Source organism: Dreissena polymorpha, chromosome 2, assembly GCF_020536995.1.
Source record: "Dreissena polymorpha isolate Duluth1 chromosome 2, UMN_Dpol_1.0, whole genome shotgun sequence".
In the NCBI taxonomy this organism is placed as follows: Eukaryota; Metazoa; Mollusca; class Bivalvia; order Myida; family Dreissenidae; genus Dreissena; species Dreissena polymorpha.
Window position 1 is genome coordinate 70,479,860 of NC_068356.1, and position 26,187 is coordinate 70,506,046.

Consider the following 26,187-nt stretch of genomic DNA (forward strand, 5'->3'; position numbering starts at 1 on the left):
TTGCTTAAATCCATTCAGCTAAGAATGCCCGTCAAGAAAAGGTATGGTCATGGGGGTCTCTATGTGCAAAATGTTGTATTTATTTTCGCTCAAATTTGTCGCTTTTACATTGAAACATATAAGAAAACTATTTAGTATATTTTGACCTAAACATTTACTTCAGCAGCACCTTCCCTGTATCTCGCAACTATGCTTTCAACGCCATCAGCGCTCTCGTATTATATGAGACCTTCAGTCTCACCCTGATATGGTTTTCCTTAGAACCGTTTATCCTGTATCGGGTCAGTAACTAACCCTGTAACTATATATATAATTGTTAAATATTGTTAAATTTAGAAACATGTTTGCATTTCAGGTGCATGTGATCACTCTAGTTTGGTGCAGCCTTGTGCACATGGAAGATAGGACTTTCAAAACAAGAAGCCATTGTTCCTTCTGCACATATGGAGTTAATTCTTTGGAAATCTTATCAATAGTGCCAGTGTATAGGAGTACAACAAAATAAAGTGAATTAAGATATAGTTCATTGATTGCTCAACATAATTATGCTGACAGTGCCTAGTTTAAGAGCTACAGATCCAGGTTTCATGGTAACCATATCAGGAATAGTGGCTGCACATGATGGTGAATATGCTATTACATAATAATATACTGGTAGCCATACCTTATTATAACTGATAAATTGTAGGTCATGAATTACGGGGCAGCATTTGTAAAAAAAATCTATAAGAAATTGACATTTATTTTAAATTGGAAATGGTTTTCCATCCTTCATTTGGTTGATGGTATTGTTTGCAGAGTGTTTTCTTGAGTAACAGGCACTGTGTGAGACCCCATTAAACAAATTGAATCTTCATTGCATACACATGCTGCACAAATTATGGTACAATCATTTGGCACTAAAATCCATTAACTTGTTAACTTGGCTGAGGTAGGTCTGGTGGCTGTTTTTCTGCGAATGTGAAACCTGACTTGTGTACTCTGTATGACTCTTGGCCTTTTGTTACTCAACAACATGTAACAACATCAGCTCAAACATATACAGTTAACTCTTTCAGTCCTGGAACCGAATTTGAAGGGCTTTGCAAACAGTTTGGATCCAGATGAGACGCCGCAGAACGTGGCATTATTTTGTTTGTAATTAATACCAAGAAACGAGGTATAAATAATTGAATTACACATTAAATCTTTAGCATTTAAAATTGTCCTATTGTTTTGAAGTGCACAGCTTACACCTGAAATTGGTATGGCTTTTAAATTGTTACAAGTATTGAGCAATTGTTTGTATACAAGGTTCAGACTTTGAGCCTCAAACTGAATTCCCTCCAGTTTATCAAATAAACAAACATGACAAATGTTATTGTATGCTTTGTTGATATAATTGTTTACTAACAGAGTAGTAATCTATCTAATTGTTCTTCCTTATTGACTACTTAAAGCGGAAATCTATTGGATTACATTATTTCTTTTAAAACCACTGTCTTGTTTAAAAAATAGGTACAATAGTCTTGCAAGGATGATTAAGACTTTCTAATTGTAACTATTGACCTTAAACCAATGTAATTTGAACTGTTTTAAAGAATAAGAAATTGGCGCAATTACTCAGATATCCATACGTTGTGTTGGTATTGGAAGACTTCTTTTCATTGTCGTTATCCTAAAGTTGGTTAATGGTATTGTCATCAGCAGTAGGCGCAGTAGGGGGCATTGTGTTTCTGACAAACACATCGTGACTAAAGGTCAAGGTTATCCTTCAAGGTCTAAGGTCAAAAAATACAATGCAAGGGAAGTAATAAGCCTTAAAGGGAGATAATAATTATATATAATATGAAACCATACAACTGAAGCATAATCAAAATGACATTTTATGGTCAAACAAAGCACACAATGATACTTTTGGGCATTCAAGTATCTTAGGTACTTTAAGGTTACCTTTGAATCTACAGTCACGGTAGTGGCTTATAATTATTTGCTACTAAAAATAGAGATTTACAATGTATAAGAGACAATTTTTTTCAAGGGAAGTAATTTATATAAATATAAATCTCAGATTTTATATTTCCTTACTAAGAATTTAAGTTCTTTTTCTTTTTAAATGATATAACTATCATTTTTTTCCAGTGTACTAATTTGTGAATGCTAGGTCTCATTACCTACCTGTGGACTTATGTCAATAGATACATGATGAACTGTGGCTATGAGCGGTAGGGTGGCATATAGCAGTTGAACTGTCAGTCCGTCTCTCGGTCTGTCAGTCGTCCGTCCGAAAACTAACATTGTCCATAAATTTTGCAATATTGAAGATAGCAACTTGATATTTGGCATCCATGTGTATCTCATGAAGCTGCACATTTTCAGTGGTGAAAGGTCAAGGTCATCCTTAAATGTCAAAGGTCAAAAAACAAAATCAAAGCTTAAAAGGGAGATGATTTCTATACCTGCCAGATGATAAATAGAAATTTTATTTCAAAGCGGCGCAATAGGGGGCATTGTGTTTCTGACGAACACATCTCTTGTTTTCTTACTAATACAATAAAATGGAAAATTTAAGTGTTTTAACTGTTATAACTGCCTAAATTTTAGTTGTAGAGATGAAAAAAGAGCTCTACATTTCACTGCACAAAAAAGGAAACTTTGAATTGAGAATTAAAGACATTTATTGGGGGAAAATACACACTTTGTGAGATTGGGGCCAAATTTCAGTCGCAAATTTGACCATAACCCACAGCTTCTTGATAACAAAAAAGGGCAATGATGTTTTAAGCCATGATTATTGAAAAGCCGAAGAAGCTTGTTAATAAAACAAAAACATCTATTTAATTCGCAGTCAGTACCCAAATGTTAAACACTATTAATCAGATTGTTCTTTTTGACTAATCCTATCCAAGTTGACTCTATGTAATCTTTCCACCTGCCAAATTCCCATCTATGGAATATTCTAAAAGAGGGTTTAAAGGTGTCTGAACCTTTTCAAGTATTGTTCTAAATAAAACACTTATAGATGTCACTTGTATGCAAAACTGTGCTGTAATCATTGATGAAGATGAAAAGCACAGCACACATTGTTTTCCCATGTGTTATCACATAAGTGCTTGTAATGTTATCATAAAGTCCATCTTAACCTATTTGATAAAGTTGATCTGAACATATTTCTTCACAGTATTTAAGATGAAAATCATTGATAAAGATATTATTATCATAGAATTGTTTCAAATCTATCAATGGAATTCTCCTGAGGGTTGGTCAAAGGTTGGTCATACCACTGAGGCAAACTTTGATACCTGTTGTGGATAAGCACTATCAGTTTTAAGTGCATCAACAAACATGGTGCTGAATCCAATCAAGTTAACTCAGTGCTCCAGCTAGGCCTTAATTGAAGGGCGCCCCGCCCTGCCCTCCTGAACCTCCGCCGTGCCCTTCCCAGGCCCCCCGTGCCCTTAAAAAAAAAAAAAAAAAAAAATATTGATGATTTATAAATCTCTTATAACAATACATTGTAATTAATTTATTCCTCATTGTAGACATTATATTTGAATTGTTTAATAATAATGGGAATGATAAATTCTAACAATTATTAATAACATATAAATTAACATGCAAGAGGAAGCATTCAAGAAAGTGCCCTTTTCGAATCCTAGCTGGAGCCCTGTTAAACTGGTTCTGTTTCACTTATATAGCTAGAAGATTAATGCTTTAATATGTGTTTTCGGTTTTAGACACATTCATAAAAGTAAATAATTATTCTAATCTCTTAAATAAATCTTTGTAGGAAATAATCATCTTATTTACTTTTATAAATCATATACATGCTACACATTGTAATTAGGCTTTTTACAGCCAACATTACTGCTTCTTCCTGGTGCTGTATGCCAATGATCTGAACATTTAATCCTTTGCATGCTGGGAAATTTGCCGTCTGCTGAAATGTCGTCTGCTGAATTTCTAAAATCAGCATTTTCTTCGATTTTTTTTAAAGATACTATCAGAATAGCAAACACTTTTGATCCTGATGAGACGCCACATTCTGTGGCGTCTAATCTGGAGCCAAACTGTTTGCAAAGGCCTTCAAAATTCGGTTCCAGCACTGAAAGAGTTAAGTGATTGATATTTGTATCTAAGGCTTATTACTGACAAATGAGATGGTGTGACTGTCTCAGAGAGTTCTGATGCTCTTGAAAGCGTATGTCCGATAATTGTTATACAAGAATTAACATTTAAAATTGAAACATCTTCCCTTTTAACATCTTTTATTGTAACATCATTTGTATTGCGATTTGAAAGAGCCTACATTACTGTACATGTATCTAGTTTTTTAAACAGATTGGTTAAAAAATATCCTTTAAATTTCACTTCAATAAAGTCATAATTAAACACAGGCAAGTCTTAAAGTAGAACCTTGTTTGTAGACTACATTAACCCTTTCCCACTCAGAAGCAAAGTGAAAATGGCTATGTGCAAACAGCATAAAACCAGAACAGCCTGCGAGTAACTCACAGTCTACTCAGGTTTTATGCTGTTTGCTGCTCATTAGTACATTTGTGTATCTTAGGGTTGGAAATGAAGCCTTTTAAACTTGAACCTAGTAAGAAAGGTCTTTAATTAAATGTAACTTTCTAAGGCACTACAAATGCGTCAAAATACATTTCAAAGTGGTAAAGTGTTACGCCAGTGAAGGTCATCAATAGTCGTGATACTGTTTTACAATACAATTAAACAAAAGTTTTTGTACCACTGTACTTTATTGTACAGTTCTTAGTAGTGGTGAACATTTTCAGCTAATTTAGGAAGCAGATGCTTATAATGAGTACGTTTTAGTTAAGAGGCTATTGGTTAAGAAGAACTTTAGGGCTACGCAATTGAGCTGGATTGGCTTTGTGACTTTTCTTGAGCAATTGGAATGTATTTATCCTTTGTCAAATTTGTGATCTTTACGGATGTCAAAGGTCATTTTTGTCAGGTGTCCGCTTGCTCAAGAGGTCTTGTCTCTAAGCAGGTTTGGGGTGTCGGGGTCTTCTGAGATGCGAGGAGATCTGGACAGTCATGACTGTTATAGGCTCTAAAAAGGGCTGGATTTTTAGTAGGTCGAGGCAGTCTGAGTCGGAGGATGTTTTTTACTGCTATCAGTGCTCTCGCTAGGCCTGCCCTTTTATATATACAAAAAAAATTAAGACATTATTATTTTTAAATCTCTTATTTCACATGTAGTTAATGTATTCCTCATTGTAGACACTGTATTTGCATGGTTTAAAGGGGCCTTTTCACAGATTTTGGCATTTTTTAACTTATTCATTAAATGCTTTATACCGATAAATGTAAACATTCGATCGTAAAAGCTCCAGTAAAAAATCAAGAATAAAGTTAAAAAAAGGAAAAGAACATTGCCCGGACCAGGTTTCGAACCAGTGACCCCTGGAGTCCTGCCAGAGTCCTGAAGTAAAAACGCTTTAGCCTACTGAGCTATTCCGCCAAGTACACATATTGGATGTATTTTATACCTTATATAAGCAATCTTCGTAGTTTCACAAAATTTAACGACAAAAACAGAACTCTCCAAATTATTCAATCGTTTCGCGTTGCAACGCTTTATAATTTTTAGGTTTTAAAATCGTCGAAAGATGCATATAATGGCTCTATTAGACCATGGTAAATGTTCAGTATTACTGTTTCCTCACAAATATCATAACTAAAACGAAAATTTGCGAATCTGAAACAACTTTTTTCAATTTTGTCAATTTACCAAAGCGTGAAAAGATCCCTTTAATAATAATGGAAATAAAATATTCTAACAATTATTAATAACATTAAAATTAATATGCAACAGGGAGCATTCCAGAAAGTGCCCTTTCGTCAAAATACTGCGCTTCGATAGCCCCCCCCCCCCCCCCTCCCTGCCCTTTTCAAATCCTAGCTGGAGCACTGGCTATCAATAGGTCTGGAACTTTAAGGGGGTGGAGTTTGAGTAGCTGTTGGATGTCAGATTTTTTCTCCTGGGCTCTGTAGGTCTGGATTCTCCTGTTTGCTGGATTTTAATGCCCCCGAAGGAGGGCATATAGTGATCGGAACGTTCGTCTTTCTGTCACACTTTGCGTTTAGGTTGCGTGTTTAGGTTTCGAAAAATGCTCATAAGTTCTATGTCTCTTCACATAGCAACTTGATATTTGGCATGCATGTGTATCTCATGGAGCTGCACATTTTGATTGGTGAAAGGTCAAGGTCATCCTTCAATGTCAAAGGTCAAAAAAAAATATCAAAGCGGCGCAGTAGGGGGCATTGTGTTTCTGACAAACACATCTTATGTTTTTTAGTAGGTCTGGACAGTCAGCCCCAGGCCCTCATGTGTCCTGATGAGCAATGAGGTTTGAGCTCTCAGGGTCTATGGGCTGTGTGGAACCCTGGGCTGAGGTGTTCTTGGCTGTGAGGAGCCCTGTGCTCTCCTGATGTCTATGCTTTGCGAAGGTGGCAATGCTTACATTATTACTAATACTTGAGACCAGGAAAATGTTACGAGTTCTTCCATATGAGACTACTGGTCGTGTACGTAATTCCGGCCTGTACGTAAAAAATCGGCCACCTGTGTTTAAATCATTTTCACACATGTTTCAGGGGTTAACGTAAGAAACTGACACTCACTTGCCCGGGGGGCAAGTTACTTTGAACATCTACTTGCCCTCATTAAAAACTGGTTGCCCTATTTTGAAGTCAATTTTTTATTGTCATTAATGATCTTTAAAGCATTGATTCACGTGCATTATTATGCTAGATTTAATTTCAGCTATATTCAATGTATCAACAATAAAATAAAAATCGTTTTTATAATATAAAGTTGTCAACAAAACAAAATCTGGAAGTTTTATTTCACTGAATAGTCACTATTGAATACAATACATATGAAAAGTTTATTACTATTAAAATTTTAAAACGGTATACTTGTCACTATATCTATACCAGTTATGGCATAGATTAAAAGGGGGGAGGGCTTAAAATAGTACTGTGAAAATGATTGTTCAGAGTTTGAAAATCATGTTGATGTCTTTGATGAAGAGTTTCTCACTATTTTGAAATGTGAATATGTAACATACAAGTTATTCACAGTTTACGCTCTCGTGATTCATTTTCATATTTTCTCTTCCTTTCTTTTTCGGTTGTTTTGGTTTGTTCCCTTGAGTGTTTCGAGTTACTTTTATTAAAAATAGAAAAGACCGGCTGGACGCTACCGTCCGCCATGTTGAAACGTCTGCCGAGTAGAACTTGTTTTGAGCGTTTAGATTGGCTTATACAACGCAAGCGACCAATCAAATCTCGTTTAACTTGTACTCGATAAAGAAATATAATGAGCCAATGAAAATAAATAGATACAAGGGAAAAAGTCGTAAAAATGCCGCAAGTATGCTAATACGAAACAGACTTGCCCGGCGGACTATCTACTTTGGAAAATCACTTGCCCACGACGATTTTAACCCGGCACGGGCAAGCGGGCGTCCGCTTAAAAAAAGCCCTGGTTTTGATTATTTTTAGAACAATAAACTTGAAAACCAACCCTAATCTCAATATTTTGCAAATTAAAGAAGCATATCACTGTTTACGTTTGCATTAAAATGTCTCAAACATAACACAAGATATTTCTCTCATGGGAAAAGTGTCGTCATTATCCATTGCAAAAATTATATTCATATAAGAAACAAATATATTTGATAAAATTATTATTATTTCTATCTGATAAACTTTATTAAGGTATTTTTAATTAATTTTATAAAAACATACATTTAAAACAAAAAAATCTGGACCTAAATAATTTATAAACTTTTAATATATAAATTACCTCCCTTGATTTAAATATTAATAGTTTACATGTTGTAAAATTAAATATAAGCGTTTAATAAAAATCGACACTTAAGTCAACTTTTTAAACAAAATATTTTTACTTTCTTAGCTATTTTAGTAAAAATTGATTAAAACTAATAAAAAATAAATATTTTTTATGAATTTGCAGTTACCCACTAACCGTGCAGGCCTGTTAATATTTATTAAAATAGGTAGGGGGAGTAACTGGTATAATAATGTCGCATATATTTTTAGTTTCAAGTCAAAAAATTTGTTTGTGTAAACCTTTATTAATACTCTTAAAATGAGGACATTCGTCTAAAGATATTGCTTTGTAATTGTACCTGCAGATTAAACTGAAAGTGGCCGATTTTTTAGGTACAATTGCCCTATGAACATTTATAGTTTATATGTCATTACAGGGGTTTTTTTTAGAAAAAGGGGAAGACGCTGGGTGAAAGGGGAAAATCGAGCGCGAAAGAGACATATTTGGGGAAAAAATAAAAACTGTTCATTTCAATGTCTATAACTCGGCTACAGACTTCAGGTTTTTTTTTAGAAAAAGAGGCATGTCTCTGACCTTTTTGTTCTTAAACACATCAACAAGTATGATATTAAAGTCAAAGTCCTAAATAAAGTTGCAGAGGTAGATCTAATAATGGGAATTGTTTTCAACTGGGGCCGGGGAACGGTGTCAATATTGTGATTTCAATTTCATGATGAATGGGTTGAGGATCTAGATCTGCTACAGTATTGGAAGGGAAAGGTGCGGCAGCTGCCGATTGTCTACTTTCACTTTCACAATAATCCGACAGTATTAATCGATGTTGATTACATGTACCTCCGAATCCAGCTGGGTTTCAACGGTTTTTGATGATTCATTCTTAAAAAATACGTCAACGCAATTAATATTTTCCGAGTCCGAACGTTTTATTTTGTTCGTGTATGAACGCCAATTGTAAGACTTTTTTCTGTTTTAACGTTTATATCTTGGCTTTCACATAACCGGGATGAAAATTCGACTGGTTTCCGGTAAATAATTAACAAAACACCCTTCTCACGCAAGACCGGAATCCAGTAAAATAGTCACATGATTAATACGATTAGTTGCCCGGTTTCCATGACGTAATTTAAGAGCTATATATAGAATCACTGGGATTCCCAGATTTGAGTGTTCGTCGGGAGAGAGAGAGACAGAGAGCGAGATCGTTGTACATGGAACAAATTGGATAAGTGTCGACTTCCTAAAAGAAAAAAAACATTTCTTTGAGGGTAAAATATTATATTTGGGTGAAAAATTATATTTTTGGAGGGGAAATGGTATTTTTAGGGGAAAACTTCTGGTAGGGGAAGACGCCGAATATTGACGCCACTTTCTTAGTAAAAAAAAAACCTGCATTAATTTCTGTTCATAAAAGTAACATACACTGATCTAATTCTATTGAAATTTTCATGCTAGGTGAGTTTTGAAACCAGGATTATATAATTATGTGAAGTTTAGTTTAAACCAGTTGCCTAAAACAAAAGATTTTGTTTAAAATAGTCCCAAAAGTGGCTGGAATTAGGTACACGACCAGTATGATTTAAATAGGACTGATACAAAATTTACTAGGAATGAGCTATTGAGCTTTCTTTTACTTTGATCACTAATGTATGGTGGTCATGTTTGGGTGTTAAGGGATTTCACACAAAAAGTATTGAACTCGATTTTATTTTTTTGGCATTATTAATGCAAATTTACGTGGCATATAATTTACATATTTTACTAAAGAAAAGATTGTTAAAATGAAATAACAGTGTTGATGATTTTGTTTTGGTCAAATTAAATTTTTGCCCCATTCTTAATCACAGAATTTAAAAAAGTCCAAAATGGCTGCCTCAAATTCCAGATTGAAGGTTTTCCAAAAAAAAGAAAAGAAATGTAAACATTTTGTTCAACGTCATTTACAGCTCTTATAGTTTAACCATAGTAAATATAATATTGGAAACACTTTCATTCTCAAGTTTAAAGTATCTTTTTGCAAAAAAAAAGGAACAAAACCAATTTCCCAATTTTTATCCGATTGACTGGATTTTTCCCAATCTAAAGGCCCTTGCTGCATTCCCAATATTTTATATGGTGAAAAAAACCACTTTATGATATATAATTCATAATTATTAATGTTTTATGAATTTGTTGAAAAAGAGGATAGAGTTCAGGACAGAGTGACCAGGGTTTTTTTTGGCCTGATTTTATAGCCGAAATTCGGCTATTTTCCCAATCCCAAAAAGTATACTTTTCCCCCAAAATGTGGCAAAAAAATCCCAATTTCCAAAAAAAAAAAAAAAAAAAATTATTTTTTTTTTTTTAGAAAGAAGTCTAATGGGTATTTTATCTCAATTTTAATTCAATTACATCTAACAAAGTATTATATGATTTTGTTCTTTTAATTTGAATGATTAGAAAGAGTTATATCAAATTTAGTATTTCCCTAATCTGAGTGGACTTTTCGTGTGGAAAAAAAGGCTAATGAATTTATTTTCCCAATTTCATGAAAATGCAGATAAAATTCCCAATTCCAAAGCCATGTGCTATCTTCCCAAAAAGTGGAGAAAAAAAAACCTGGTCACTTCAGTCAACAAAGTATTAAAGTATTATGATGGTTTGTTCAAAAGCGTTGCAACGCTTGATAGTTTTCAAGTTTTTAAACCGTCAAAAAATACATATAATGGATATTTTAGAGCATGGTAAGTTTTCAGTATTACTGTTTCCTCACATATATCATACAGGTTTTTTTTCCCACTTTTTGGGAAGATAGCCGATGGCTTTGGAATTGGGAATTTTATCAGCATTTTCATGAAGTTGGGAAAATAAATTCATTAGCCTTTTTTTACACACGAAAAGTCCACTGATTAGGGAATTACTAAATTTGATATAACCCTTTATAATCATTCAAATTAAAAGAACAAAATCATATAATACTTTTTTAGATGTAATTGAATTAAAATTGAGAAAAAATACACATTAGACTTCTTTCTAAAAAAAAAAAAAAAAAATTTTTTTTTTTGGGGGGAAATTGGGAATATTTTGCCACATTTTGGGAAAAAAGTTTACTTTTTGGGATTGGGAACATAGCCGAATTTCGGCTATAAAATCGGGCCAAAAAAAACCCTGTCATAACTACAACAAAAATGTGCAAATCTGAAACATTTTTTTTAATTTGTCCATTTAACAAAATGTTAAAAAGCCCCTTTAAATTATCAGAACTTGTTTCCATCTTATTTGACATCAACTGAAATTGTTAGGTAATTAATTTTAATGCCTCATTATCATATGTACATGAAGTAATAGTAGAATGGCACTTTAAATTTGTCTGAACTACTTTTATAAATGATTAGCATTACTATAGTTTCACCAAAACTTGTGAAAAAAATCATGAGGAAAGATATCTCTTTTTGCATGGGTGGGAAAGGGGAAACAAACATATTTATTTTTGGCCTAAGCTGTATGGTTAATGTAACATCAAATAGTTGTATTACTAATCACAAAGTAAACTTTTGACAGAGGTCAGACTGTGTTAATCTGTGACCTGGTCAAGTAGGTATTAACATACTAGCACCAGTCCTTCTTTGTACTACCACATAGCTATGGTTGCATAAACATGAATCTGGATTTGCATTCCACTTAATCCGTCAGTATTATTATACCACCTCACACATTAAGTTTGAGGGGGAATATTATGGACGGACTTTATTGGTTGTTTGGTCTGTAAACATTTTATGTCCTTCAAACTTCTTTACACCGGGTGCAAGAACCCTTATTTAACAGGTCTTAACAAATGTACTAGAATTAAAAACAAGGTTTTAGACAAGTTTGTTTATTCATAAATGCACATCCTTGCAATCTCCTGTTCTTTGTATAGTGCAGAGGTTTATATGGAATGATTGGGTGCCACATATAAGTGTGGCGGTCTATTATGAAATATTGATATTTTGCTCCTGATGGAAGTTGCTTTTATTTTAATTGTGTAACAATATAAACTGCTAAATAGCGCCTTGCATCAATGACTTTCCTTTTTCTCTACATTTCATGCTTGACTTAAAAAAAATCTTTAACTTCATAAAATTAATGTATAGAGGAAAGAACAACCTTAAATTATTCAGAGAGCATCCTGGCTCACAATCACCTTAGGAGGCTGAGAAGTATTCTGATACAAATGTTAAATTTCATTCACATCATGTTGTATTTAAGATCAATTAATTAGGAGCTTCTGATGATTTGTCAGAGAGCATGTTCAAGGGAGATTTTAGTGTCATCCATAGAGATAGAGGGCAGCTAAACACCCCTGGGTTTGTCTGCAGACGGTCTGGTCTGTCATCAGGACTGACCAATAGGAGTTTTGGGATGTATGTGCTCTGTAATCCTTACTTGTGTTATTGTGTTTTTATTCCTCCATCAGTGATGTAGATAGTGATACGTTTTAATTCAAGAACTCTTTCAATTGAGTATTTTATGATTTGTTTTCACATTTTTTTTAAAGGGGCTGGGACAATTTGAATTGGGAAATATCATTGCGTTTTAACTTAAATAGGGAATGTATTGTTGTTGTTGTTGTTGTGTGTTTTATGGCTTAAAATTACTTAAAAATAAAGAACCTAATGGTTTTTCATTTGGATTTTAATTAAGTTTAACATTGAGAGCTGCTAAGTGATATGAACCAAATGTTAAGATTCAATGAAAACTTTTGGTAGGAGGTGGGGGGGGTCTTGATTTCGAAATTTAAACAGTAATATGGGAAAAAACTGTTTGAGATTGGGAATGTGGCCCAATTTTGGCCTCAAATTTGGCATTAAAAAACCCTGGTTTTGCACAACCACTCCCCTGCTGGCAACCAAACTTACGAATCAACCAATCAAATACTGTTAATACTTATGAATCAACCAATCATATACTGTTAATACTTATAAATCAACCAATAATATACTGTTAATGGCGCTCGATTGGTCATTGTCGGCTCGGGTACTTCTTACATGTACCCCGGGTACTCTTAAGTATACTTACATGTACCCCGGGTACGGTAAATATACTTAATCGTACCCGGGAAATTTGACGCTAAATCGGTCGTTGTCGGCTATTTTTTTCAAATTTTAATTATATTGACATTTATATCAATTTTCTGTAATATGGCCTCTCTATTATCGAAACTCGTACTCAAAAAGCATGTTGATGCAGTTTTTGTAAAGAGAAGTTTGTTTAAGTTAATCGAAAGCGCGTTTTATAACATCGGATTTGGGGAGGAAATACTACTCGGGTACAGTCTAATATCGACCGGGTACGACTAAGTATATTTACCGTACCCGGGGTACATGTAAGTATACTAAAGAGTACCCGGGGTACATGTAAGTAGTACCCGAGCCGACAATGACCAATCGAGCGTTAATGGCCACCACATGGTCTGACAACTAAAAAGTGGTGTAGTAACTGAATAACTGTTTTATGTAAGACAACGAAGTGGGAGAGCAATTGCTTCTTGGCCACTGGTCACTTGCCTTCCATGAAAAAACATGGTAAAATAGTTCCAATATTACATTTACAACAGGGGACAAAAATATTTCTAAACTGCACTCGTCCTGCAGGACAAGTGCATAAAAATTTTTACTCGTCCTGCAAACACATGATCTTGTCCTTCAAATATGTGTGAAATAAAGATTGCAAAGGCTGATATTACTAATAAAGTTTCTTATATCACTGCTGAAATGCTGCTTACTCAGTTATTCATGCCAGCTGATCGCAAAAGCAGTGAAATAAGTTACTTTATTTATGTGGAACACAAATTAATAAATGAAGAAAATTTTGTGTTTTCCTTTTTTCTAATGCTCGTGTGCTTTCCGTTTCGGACGTTTGAACATCGCTCCCGCCAACTTTAAAGAACGCTCGTTTGTCAGTCCTTTTCTGACGATATTCAGACTGGTTTAAAGCCGTTCTTCGGGGTTAAATAATTCTTTAAAAATCAATACTTACAGTGAATGCAGTCGGATGGTTCCCTGTCAACATGGACGCGCAAAGTTTACACCAAAAAGTCAATATTTACTCGGGACACAGTTTTGCATAACAAGGAGCACCTGCTGTATGAAATTTACAATTGCAATTTCCGGTTCATTCGCGTTCTACTTTCGGAATAGATATATGCTTTAAGACAATGATTTTATTTAATGAAAACGAGTCTTACTTGTCAGTAAATACATATTGTATTATCAGCTAATTTTCACTCGTCCTGTAGGACGAGAGCTTCAGGAAAATCCACTCGTCCTGTCAAGATTTCACTCGTCAATACGAGCGGACGAGTGATATTTTTGTCCCCTGTACAATAACAGACCTGTGGTAGTGTAACTCCAAAAAAAGACAAGTAAACCTTTCAACTTTGTTTTTGTTAAACTTTAGTGTCAGTGCAGCTGGCTTGATAAATATTATTAATTAGTTGTATTGCCTTGCACAGTTTCCTTTTGTTAACCAGGTTTTCTGAAGGAAAAAACTGGTTATTAGATTTGCGAATGCGGGCTGGCTGGCGGGCGGGCGGAACAAGCTTGTCCGGGCCATAACTATGTCGTTCATTGTCATATTTTAAAATCATTTGGCACATTTGTTCACCATCATTGGACGGTGTGTCGCGCGAAATAATTACGTCGATATCTCCAAGGTCAAGGTCACACTTTGAGTTCAAAGGTCAAAATTGGCAACAAATGAGCTTGTCTGGGCCATAACTATGTCATTCATTGTGAGATTTTACAATTATTTGGCACATTTGTTCACCATCATGGGACGGTGTGTCGCACGAAAGAATCACGTCAATATCTCCAATGTCAAGGTCACCACAACTTAAAATAGATTTATTTTGAAACAAACTTACAAAGGGGGTTAATTTTGTTTGTTCATTTTAAAAGTTCAGTTTGAGTTGTCTCCCTTAATCAGATTTTTTTTCACAATGAAAACCTGGTTTTGTGACAATTTTGTCCCTTGTTGACAATGAAACTAATGCAACCATGTTGTTTTAATTGTGAGTGGAGAAAGACGTTCTTAAAGCATATTAAGTTAATTTCACTAGCATGTTTATACAAAATCAATGTGAATGAGGGTAATTTGGAGTATGAGGCATGGTTCTTCTCACAGGAGAGAATAATTCTGGACATTTAAGTTTTTTCATTAAGGATACAGTCTTCACGATAGTTCATTTTATCCACTAGCCATTTGGGCTACTTGAATGGTGAAGACAAGTAGCCCGGCAGCAAACTTACTAGCCCAAAGTAAATTTGTTAAAATATACACCCTGCTAAAGGGTTTCATCTTTCAATAGAAGATAATCTATTAAAAGTAAAATTGTATCCAGGGTATGTTAACTGTAAAGCTTATTGCAAAAACAATTGCAACACAATATAACAAGTCAAGGTAATTATGTCCTTTATTAATCATAACTCTTTAACATGTGATAAACAACTTCTTCGTTCATCTCATCATCACTGCCATCCTGGAGATCCTCTTTCTCAGAAACCATATCCTGTAAAACAAGCAACCTGATAGTTATTTTCCAGAAGTTTACTTGACAAGTGAAGGCATAGATCATAAGATGGCATACTTTTATCATACATGTTGACTTTTTTCTTATGCTGTGTTTTTAAGCATAGCTTATTAAACTCTGTCTTACAGAAGTAGCTTCTCCTTCATCACTGATTTTTAACCACTTCTTGAAATTCACGTTTCCGTGATTTTTCATAGTCATTTGTTGACTTACGATCAGTAGTGGGCAGTTTCTTGCCAGGCTTTGCTTTAGCTACGTATTTAAGCATTATGCAGCCTTATGCGCGTAGGGACTTACAACTTTGGAAATAAACACACACACAAGGTTACAAATTAAAACGATGTTTATTCCGGAAATGCAAGCCGCGGACGTCGATTGGTTTCCTTCAGCAGTTAACACATCAGCATGACGTATGCCAATAGTAAATAACCAGTTTAAATTGTTCACCACGTGGCCTGGGTTACGACTCGAAAATGACCGTTGAATGTATTGACCAATCGGAACGCATTTAAATCTCTTATTTTAGGCGAAGTTGAACGAAGTTCTGTCGGAAATCTTCGGAAAGTACTCACAAAATAATGACGTTTATCACACTAAAAAATGTAAACAATATTAATACACGGAATTTCTACTGGCCCGACGGGCGTACGATATGGCAATTTTAATAGGCCCGAGCTATAATATACACGCCCAGGCCACCGGGCATGCGCTTATTTCGCAGACTGAGGATAGTAGTTGTAATAACAATAAAACCAGTTTTAATTTGTTGAAAGAAAAAATACCAGGAACACTTTTGAAATACTGTAAAATGAGGATCAAACTCTTGACCTCTTTATCCCATATAACATTTAGCCATTGCAGCACAGCTCCCTCCCTCCAATCTGTTGAAAAGAGATTTGTATCTTGTTAACCATGGATAATTGCAGTTAAGAAAACAAATTATTTACATAAACCTTCATTTTCAAGTCCAGCTCTCCATTCACCCCAACAAACCTGGCCAGGTCATAACCCTACATCTCCCATTGCATGATTCCAGCCATTGGAGCCTCCTGTTATCTGTCTGACAGCACTGGCTGCTTTATGGTCTGGAACCACTGATTGTGAAAGAAGTACCCCTCTGGTCTTTGACCTCTTACCAAGCATCAAGTGACTCCAGATGCTGATAATGGTCCACTAATTTGCCACCATTACAAGATGTGTATTAGGTGTGAAAGATCAACAAATCTGTCCCTTGATAGTTCATGCCTGTAGCGCTTCTGGAAAGGCAGATGCCCTAATGATGGTCAGTTAGTTTCAGCAGAATGCTTAGTTTCAGCAAAATGCTTAATTTTAGCAAAATGCTTAGTTTCAGCTAAATGCTTAGTTTCAGCAAAATGCTTGACCTTGTACAATAACTATGCCTGAAGTAAATGCACTGCTTTTAGTAACTACTTGGTTAAGGAGTGATTATTTGTCATGTGTAAACCATAGAGTATATTTGATTGATCTGTTGACCTTTCTGTAAACAACTTCTATCATGGGGCATCAGTTGTGACCTGAAATTATGGGCAGTCAGAACAATGGTAAAACAACACTTGGTTAAAATATATATAGATATACCTATAAGTATATATACTTATACTTCTATTTTAAGATTGCTTCAGTCTGTTTATTGAATAATACCAGAGAAATGTGGCTGCCCCTTGAATAACATCTCCCCACCCACGCCTACCCAATCTGAGTAAAAGAAACATTACTAGTCAACCACAACTTCTGCCCTTTCTTTGGTATATTCCTTTGTGTGACATTGAAGTACTTATGAACATTTTTATCAATGAAAATGTGGAGAATGGTTTCAAATTTCACAAAGTAACAGTTTATAAAGATAACAACTCCTTTATCCATTGAAAGCTAGTTTCCAACTGAACAGGTTTGGGTGCAAATGGGATGGTTGCACTCCCTTATAAAAATGATACTTATCACATAATTTTCTTGTCCATTGAAATTTAAATTGATGTTCATGTGAAAGCTACCTTCATGAACCCTATAAAACTGAATAACACTATTGTGTGTGGAGCCCAAACCAAAGAGACTAGAGGCAAAACAGTAATGTTGGTCTTTTGTTTTTGTTTACAAATTGTTTATCTGTTGATCTCTGCTTTGAATGGAAGCAGTTTACATCCTGCCAAGTAGTTTCAAGAAACCGTAAGTCATGTTTTGCCTCACAAAGCATGTTTAATGTACCAGCAAATGCCTCCACTAGTTTCATTGACAGGAAGCTCTAGTACATGTTTGTGCAGTGAGAAAAGCTACCCTTTATGGCATTTGTAATATGATAACACCAGATTTGTAAATATTAATTGGACCCTCTGAATAAATCTTGAATATTAAAGACCGATAAAGATGGTGGACTAAACCCTTCAGAATTAAACAGAGTGTTTCCTATGTTATATTTGCATTTTTCTTGCTGCTCCCTATGCTTGTCTAGACAAGAAGATATCGATTTAATTCAAAGTCAGATCTGGTAGAAATTGTGCATCAAATTTATTTATTTATTTCCTATTTGTTAGATTGCAGTCGGAACTTATTTAGGGCAGAAAATGTGTGTAGGCATAACATTAGACAAATATATCAATGGCTCTGACCTTGGGACCAAGTCATTGTGTTTATTAGGTTCTTGTTTAAATTTTAGAATTTTGAATAATTTTGACAGTATATCAGTTATGAAACTAAAGAACTAACAATTTACTGTGCAAGTAGGTAACCTGTACTTATGAGTAATTGACAACTGCTCTAACTTCATCAAAGTATCATCAGGTATATTTATCTCCATTCTGCCACCATACTAAAAGTATGGTTGCAAAATGGAGATAAATATACCTGTCTTTTGATAACAAAATTTAAATGATACAGAATGTTACAGCAGACAGATTTTAATATTTTTGCCCGATGATAATTGGTCTGTTACCCTAAATAATGACAGTAAATGCTGGTCACTATCAATTAAAGGTCAACAAAAGGTTTCACGTGAAGCAGGTATGTGTATAAGAGGTATCCACAACTCGATTTTAAGCCAAACATGCTGTCGCGCAATGATTTGCGCATGCGCACTCGTCTGAAGCCGAAAACGAAAATAGTGCATCAGACGTCTTTCGTAATGTAAAAAAAAAAAAATTAAATCACTGTTATTAAACTGGCATCGAGACCAAATAGACATAGTATAATGACAGGTATGTTTTCAAAATCAGTTACGCATGTTTATTTATGTTAGATTATGCTAATTAAGTCATTAATTCGGGTTGAAAATTTTTGCCCGATAGAGGATAGATTTCAAAATGGCGGAAATGTATGTTAAGCAAGCCGACATGTACCAATTTATAAGAATCATCACGTTTATATTAGATTATACTGATTGTTAAAATTTATATAAACGATGTTGTCTTGATAATATTTGAAAGGCAGATACGATATTAATTATGTTGGCTTTCTTGATTGGAATTTGATGGAAATTGGCGGAATTGTAGGGGTAACAATAAGTTTATGGTATATTTTGGACGAAGCATCAAATGTATTTAAACATCTTATAAATGAAAGCTGAAAATTTACTAAACTGATGTTGCTAAATGGTTTGCAAAAAAATTGTGAGTTTCTACCTAGTAATTTTAATGCTATGTAAGTTGGAATGAGGGAATTTTTTTATCCAAATGCACATTTTACAATTTAAAACAAAATTATGTTTACATCTATTAAAAATCCGTTTCATGATTTACTACAAGTTTATTCTTTTCAAGTTGCATTTATGGATATTTTGTAAACCTTTTCATAAGATAGAAGATGATTATGGTACCTTACATTTCAGGTTGATGTTCACTTAACCATGCAGTGTTGACTTTACTGGAAGAATATTCAAAATGCTTTGTGCGAAGATGACCACGCATCCAAGAAATTGAAGCATAAGACCTGTCACATTCATCACATTGATACAATGTCTTCTTATGTGTCTTTGTATCATTTATCTCTGTATTCCTACTAGACTTGATAGATTTAGATTTTGGTTCCTGTTCTACTTCAAAGTCACTATCACTAAAACAGTATTCACTTTCTGTAAAATCACCTAATACCTTTTCAAGCTTCACAATATCTGTGAAATTAACAAAATCATCTTTACTTTATGCCATACTGAAAAACAATGAGATTGTACATAAAAACTAATGAACATTATAACTAAGGTTACATTAACAAGATAATTGTTATTGTTTGAATTTTTAGTGCAATACCGAAAATGAAAACGGCGTGAAAACAGTCAATGTCAGAACAATTTAAAGGACGCATGCTAATTATCATGATTAAAGCAATTTCTAAATTTGTTGCAAAGATCTATTGTGATTGTTCTTGTTTGTCAAATAAAGCGGCCTATCAAAGGTCAATATGTGAGAAGTTGTTCATGTGTGTTGGATGTGTGACAAATTTATGTTGAGAATATTCCTGTACTGATTGAATAATGTAGGCTAAAGACTTATTACAGTAGACGCACCTGTATTTTTTTATACACTTTAATATAATTAATCTTTTAGACAATTTAATTGATGTTTGTATTACATAATTCATTTATATAAATAAACGTCCCTTTTTGAATAGTTTTTAGCAACTGATGGGAAATCACAGATGCAATATCTGACGCGATTGAGAACACAACAAATCGGTATCGCAATTTCCATATTATTTTTCATCTGTTTTCTAATTAAATTTCTTAATGTAAACAATCAATTTTCAAGCTTTCGTACGATGGTTACTTCTTAATTATTTAAATAAAAATTGTAAATATTTGATGATCTCAAATTGAAGATGGCGTCTCGCAGCTGCTTTAATCGACCGCGGCTGCTAGTACTGTTGGTTTTAACTCGGCGCAATAAATTGAATAGTTCAAATAAACAATTGAAAATTTCAGAAAAAAAAACGCCAATGTATAAGCTTTCTAATGAATGTTATTTGTTATATTTCTGACTAAAAATGACAGAGCAATAATATATATTTACAGTGAAGGTGACGATATTTTTTAACCGAAACTCAGCCGCAGTTGGAAGACAAACCGTAATTACATTGTGTTTAACTTGTCATATCTTTTTTAATATGTTATGCATTGACATATAAATTAGATATTTAGAAAGAGCAACATTTCAGCTTTCTAAAATCGGTAACATTTTAAATATTGAATAACAAATGACGTGACCATCGGGATGTAAATTACCAAGGTAAACTATCATCTCGGTTAACAACGTGAAGCTATAACGAGTTATCGATAAAATCAATAATTATCGGTTTATCTGACTGGATATCAGCCACGACAGCATATTTTCGCCGTTATTGGATTTATGCATGGAGTTGCGGATACCGTTAATACACATACTTGCGTGAAGGCAGGACAAATTTGTATGGTAACATTGTGAGAATCAATCATGATGGCACCAGGTTTTTGTGGCACATATATTTCTGAAAAGGCATTTTTGAACTCTGATAATAATTCATTTTAGTCACAACTTACCAAAATATCATTACAGTATATGGCTTGCTGATCCAAAACACTGGGATATGTATTAAACTTAATTGCTTCGTGAAAGTTGAGTTAATTTGGTTACTACAGCTTGAAGCTTTTAGAAAGCTTTTTTTATGTCTCCCAGTCTATACTGGGGGACATATTGTTTTTGCCCTGTCTGTTGGTTTGTTTGTGTCAAACTAACATTTGCCATAACTTTTGCAATATTGAAGATAGCAACTTTAATTTGGCATGCATGTGTATCTCATGGAGCGGCACATTTTGAGTGGTGAAAGGTCAAGGTCATCCTTCAAGGTCAAACATATGGGGGGACATAGTGTTTAACAAACACATCTTGTTATTTCTTAACTGTTACTGGAGTGACTTAAACATAATATAAAATAAAGTTCAGGATATTTGAAATATTGGAAATAATAATAGACGTTTATTTTAATGTTATTTCAGTTTTATCCATCCAGACATTGAGACTGGTAAATGATACTGTGAGAAGTACTTGATCCTTACAGACAAGAAATGTCTAAAATTGAATGATGTAGATTATGATTATCAGCACAATCCTGCATCCCATCCTCCCTTTATTTACAGTACTATTGCCACCACCTGCAATTGTTGTTGGTACACTGCCCGTGACTGACTAGAAGGTGTTAATATCACTTAGCTATGGTGTTGTATTTGACTCCTTGAGAGGTGTTAATCACTTAGTTACAGTGTTGTGTTTGGCTCCTTTGCCTCACCCATGAAAGGTCAAGACTTGTTAACCTCTATTCCATTGCATAATGGTAATAGCCATTCTGCCTGTAAAGTCACCTAGTGACCTGTCTTTGCTCATCTATCATGGTGCTCCTTGAGAGGATTATGTAACCCATTACCTCAGCCAATCTTGATATCGGTCAACATCTTTCAACCTGGACAAGGGCTGTCATTCATTGCATCCATCCAAACCAGAGAGGTGATGAGGCAATTAATGCCCTGCTATTGAGAGGTTGGATGTTCTCTGATGAGAAATTAACAATGTTTATCGAATCGAATTTGTTCAGAATAAAGGATTTCCACCCAGTGAGAAGCCAATTGTCATAAATTACTCAGGTGTCCCAGCAAGTTATTGTTCTGTTTCTCTGGTGCACATTAAATCATTGAGTATTTGAATTGACATTACATGGAATTGAAATTATAATTAACTTTTTACTTGGTATACAAATACCACCAGCTTAATTTTAATTTTCTATTCTACATTACTAATTGTAGGCTAAGTGTGAGGTTATAGGCATCATTCAACCAGTTTGGAAAAACCTCTAGAGAATACATATCTGAGTCAATCATCATGGAACTTGGTCAGAATGTGTATCTTGACAAAATCAAGACCAAGTTCCAGTTGTGGTAACATCAGCCCAAAAACTAGGGCCACCAGGTCAAATAGTTGAAACCTTGTTGCCACTCTATAGAGGCCACATTTATGGCTTTATCACATACAAACTTGGTCAGGATGTTTATCTTGACATTTCCTATGTTTGGATCCGGGTCAGGTGCGTTTAAAAGTTTTTTCACCAGGTCTAATCTAATTAACAAACCTTGCTTCCACTCAAGAAGGCACATTCATGGCTCATTCTTGATTAAACTTGGTCAGAATATTAATCTTGACAACATCATGTCAAAGTTGAAATCTGGGAGATGTGCATGTTAATATTTTTTCAGATTTGTACACTGTTACTCCAATATAACGTGGATGATGGAGTCCAAGTCTCAAGACAGCGTTATAAATGAATTTGCGTTATAAGTCCTGAGCATTCATAAATTATTCCCCAATAATGGTTAGTCTCTTTTGGTTTAAAATTGAGCCATTATACAATAAGCACATCAGACATCGCCACATTTGAACGTCAAGAATATGCTCTAGACCGAACTGGAAAGTTGGAGAAAAAGTGGGAGCCAAGATCTAGGCACGTTATATTGGATTCAGCATTATAACGAAGCGCATCATATTTGAGTTACAGTGTATTTAAAGTTGAATTTATCCTTTTTAAAGCTATTGATAGGTGCCTCCTGGAAATGAATGGGTATGAAAAAAATCACTTGAAGTTGATTATGAACTCTGGGATTGGGATTGACATATTTGCAATGGAGGGATGCAATAACCAAGGGAGGTCACCTGGTTTGGGCAAAGGCATATAGATTTAGCATATTGTAATGAAGGAATTAATAGTTCAGAACAAGTAGGTGTTCTAAAATTTAGAATGCTCCTGAGGCATAATTGTATTAAATACTTTTGATATGACTTCAAATATTTTCAGTCATATGTGCATGCTATGAGGTGTCATATAAATGGCGCATTATTTTGTAGTAATAGTGACATTTATTGTTGTTATGATGTATTGATTCTCACGTGACATTGAACACGTGTGCTCTTGTTAATGCATTAATGCATGCATTATTTTGGCTGTGTGTCCATTGTTTCTAGTATTGCTTGTAAATTTTGACTGATTATCAGCCTTTATGCATAAACTACTGTACATAATGTCTTAATGTATAGTTTCAGAGGGCTACTTTGGAGTCACTCTGTTGATTTGTTAGTTTGTATTTCATTCCACAATGAATTAATGGTATAAGTTTGTGGAAGTATGTTTCTACATGTTTAAAGGGATTAAATTAAAATTACAAATATGTCCATGAAATGTAGATGTGTTTGCGACAAAACTTTAGTTACAATTGCAACACGGAAATTTTCATGTTTTTCTTTTTGTGATAAATATTCATCCCAGTATCCAAGTTAACAAAGACAGAAAAATAAAATAATATTGGATGTTTTGGAGAATTGTTTGTCCAGCCCTGCTTTGTTTCTCTTTCCAGTGACCTGTGACCAGCAAGGGACAGCCAGGGGTCTGCTGGGACAGCCAAGGGTCTGCTGAGGTTTCCAAAGACACACTCTACCCCTCCCCCCCCACACACACACCTGTTGGAGCATCCGAGGTTATCTTGCCACCCCATCCTTTACAGACCCCTGATGAGATAACAAAATCAACAACACCCAGTTGTAAATCCACATATTGGGATTATGTTAATACAAAATGTGACTAAATAGTAAAATGATGTACATTCTGATATAATTGAATCTGTATTGCACGGAAGTATGGAACCCTGTGGAAGGCAAACTAATTTTATTTTAACCTCTCCATATCTATTATATTTATGCCCCCCTTTGAAGAAGAGGGGGTATATTGTTTTGCTCATTGGTCGGTCCGTCCACCAAATGGTTTCCGAATGATAACTCAAGAACGCTTAGGCCTAGGATCATGAAACTTCATAGTAACATTGACCATGACTGGCACATGACCCCTATTGATTTTCAGGTCACTATGTCAAAGGTCAAGGTCACAGTGACTCAAAGCAGTAAAATGGTTTCAGAATGATAACTCAAGAACACTTAGGCCTAGGATCATGAAACGTCATAGGTATATTGATCATGACTGGCAGATGACCTCTATTGATTTTCAGGTCACTAGGTCGAAGGTCAAGGTCACAGTGACTCGAAACAGTAAAATGGTTTCCAGATGATAACTATAATGCTTAGACTTAGGATCATGAAACTTCATAGGTACATTGATCATGACTTGCAGATGACCCCTATAGATTTTCAGGTTCTAGGTCAAAGGTCAAGGTCACAGTGACTCGAAACAGTAAAATAGTTTCTGGATGATAACTCAACAATGCTTAGGCCAAGGATCATGAATCTTCATAGTTACATTGATCATGACTGGCAGATGACCCCTATTGATTTTCAGGTCACTAGGTCGAAGGTCAAGGTCACAGTGACTCGAAACAGTAAAATGGTTTCCTGATGATTACTCAAGAAAGCTTACGCCTAGGATCATGAAACTTCATAGGTACATTGATCATGACTGGCAGATGACCCCTATTATTTTTCAGGTCATTAGGTCAAGGGTCAAGGTCACAGTGACTCGAAACAGTAAAATGGTTTCCTGATGATAACTCAAGAATAATTAGGCCTAGGACCATGAAACTTTATAGGTACATTGATCATGACTGGCAGATGACCCCTATTGATTTTAAGGTCACTTGGTCAAAGGTCAAGGTCACAGTGACAAAAAACGTATTCACACAATGGCTGCCACTACAACTGACAGCCCATATGGCGGGGCATGCATGTTTTACAAACATTCCTTGTTAGTTCTTGTTTCAGCTCCATTGTTCTTTGACTGTGCAAAACCAGAATAAATATATAAAACCAAGCGTTGCTTTGTTAAAAAGTATTGCCACATTGCATTGGTTTAAGCAGCTTTAGTTGAACTTTTTCGAGAGACTCACTGAAATGAACATTACAACGTACCAACTGTTACAAACAAAATATGATCAATTTGTGTAAACAAAAAAGTGGTATTTTACACATAACAATCAATGGCAGTTGAAATAAATGCTAAAGAATACAAAGTCAAATTATCAGGGCTATAGATAACAAGCGTACTTGCGTTATTAAGCAATTAAAATAACCAAAAAATGTAATTAAATTCAAAATAAAGCTTACAAAAACACAAATACAAATTTAATAACGTAAAGCCAGTAAAAAACCTTGCGTCACGAAACGCAATTCTTACGAACCCGGGCGTATGTTTTAGACTGGTTATTTTCCGTACACAAATGTACCGCATAGTTTATATGCCGTCCTATGAAGAAAAGAAGGCAGTCTTTCCAGCGATTATCAATCTTTGGGGTAGTATTGTAATTATTCGTAGACCTGTCCGATTTCTACTTTAATTTTTAAGGTATTCAACTCAAAATGACCCGAAAACAGGGTGCATCACTTTGAACATCCATAACTTCATCAATTGTGCAGCGAGTTTCACAAAAGCATTTCTGGGCCATAAATGTGAGATTTTAAAATCATTTGGCACATTTGTTCACCATCAATGGACGGTGTGTCGTGCAAAAGAATTATGTTGATATCTCCAAGGTCAAGGTCACACTTTGAGTTCAAAGGTAAAAAATGGCCATAAATGAGCTTGTCTGGCAATAAATATGCCGTTCATTGTGAGATTTTAAAATCGTTTGGCACATTTGTTCACCATCATTGGACGGTGTGTCACGCGAAAGAATAATGTCGATATCTCCAAGGTCAAGGTCACACTTTGAGTTCAAAGGTCAAAAATGGCCATAAATGAGCTTGTCTGGGCCATAACTACGTCATTCATTGTGATATTATAAAATCATCTGGCACATTTGTTCACCATCATTGGACGGTGTGTCGCCTAAAAGAATTACGTTGATATC

At 34.8% G+C, this 26,187-nt stretch overlaps 1 long non-coding RNA gene across 2 annotated transcripts in view; it reads left to right on the forward strand.

Moving 5' to 3' along the window:
- LOC127867517 (uncharacterized) overlaps positions 1-25,151 on the forward strand; it is a 64,321-nt gene extending 39,170 nt beyond the window's left edge. For both annotated transcript variants that reach the window (XR_008043528.1, XR_008043527.1), the window contains exons 2-3: positions 356-624; positions 23,752-25,151. This is a non-coding gene — a long non-coding RNA (uncharacterized LOC127867517). The remainder of the gene's footprint in view (positions 1-355; positions 625-23,751) is intronic.
- Positions 25,152-26,187: the final 1,036 nt, after the last annotated feature.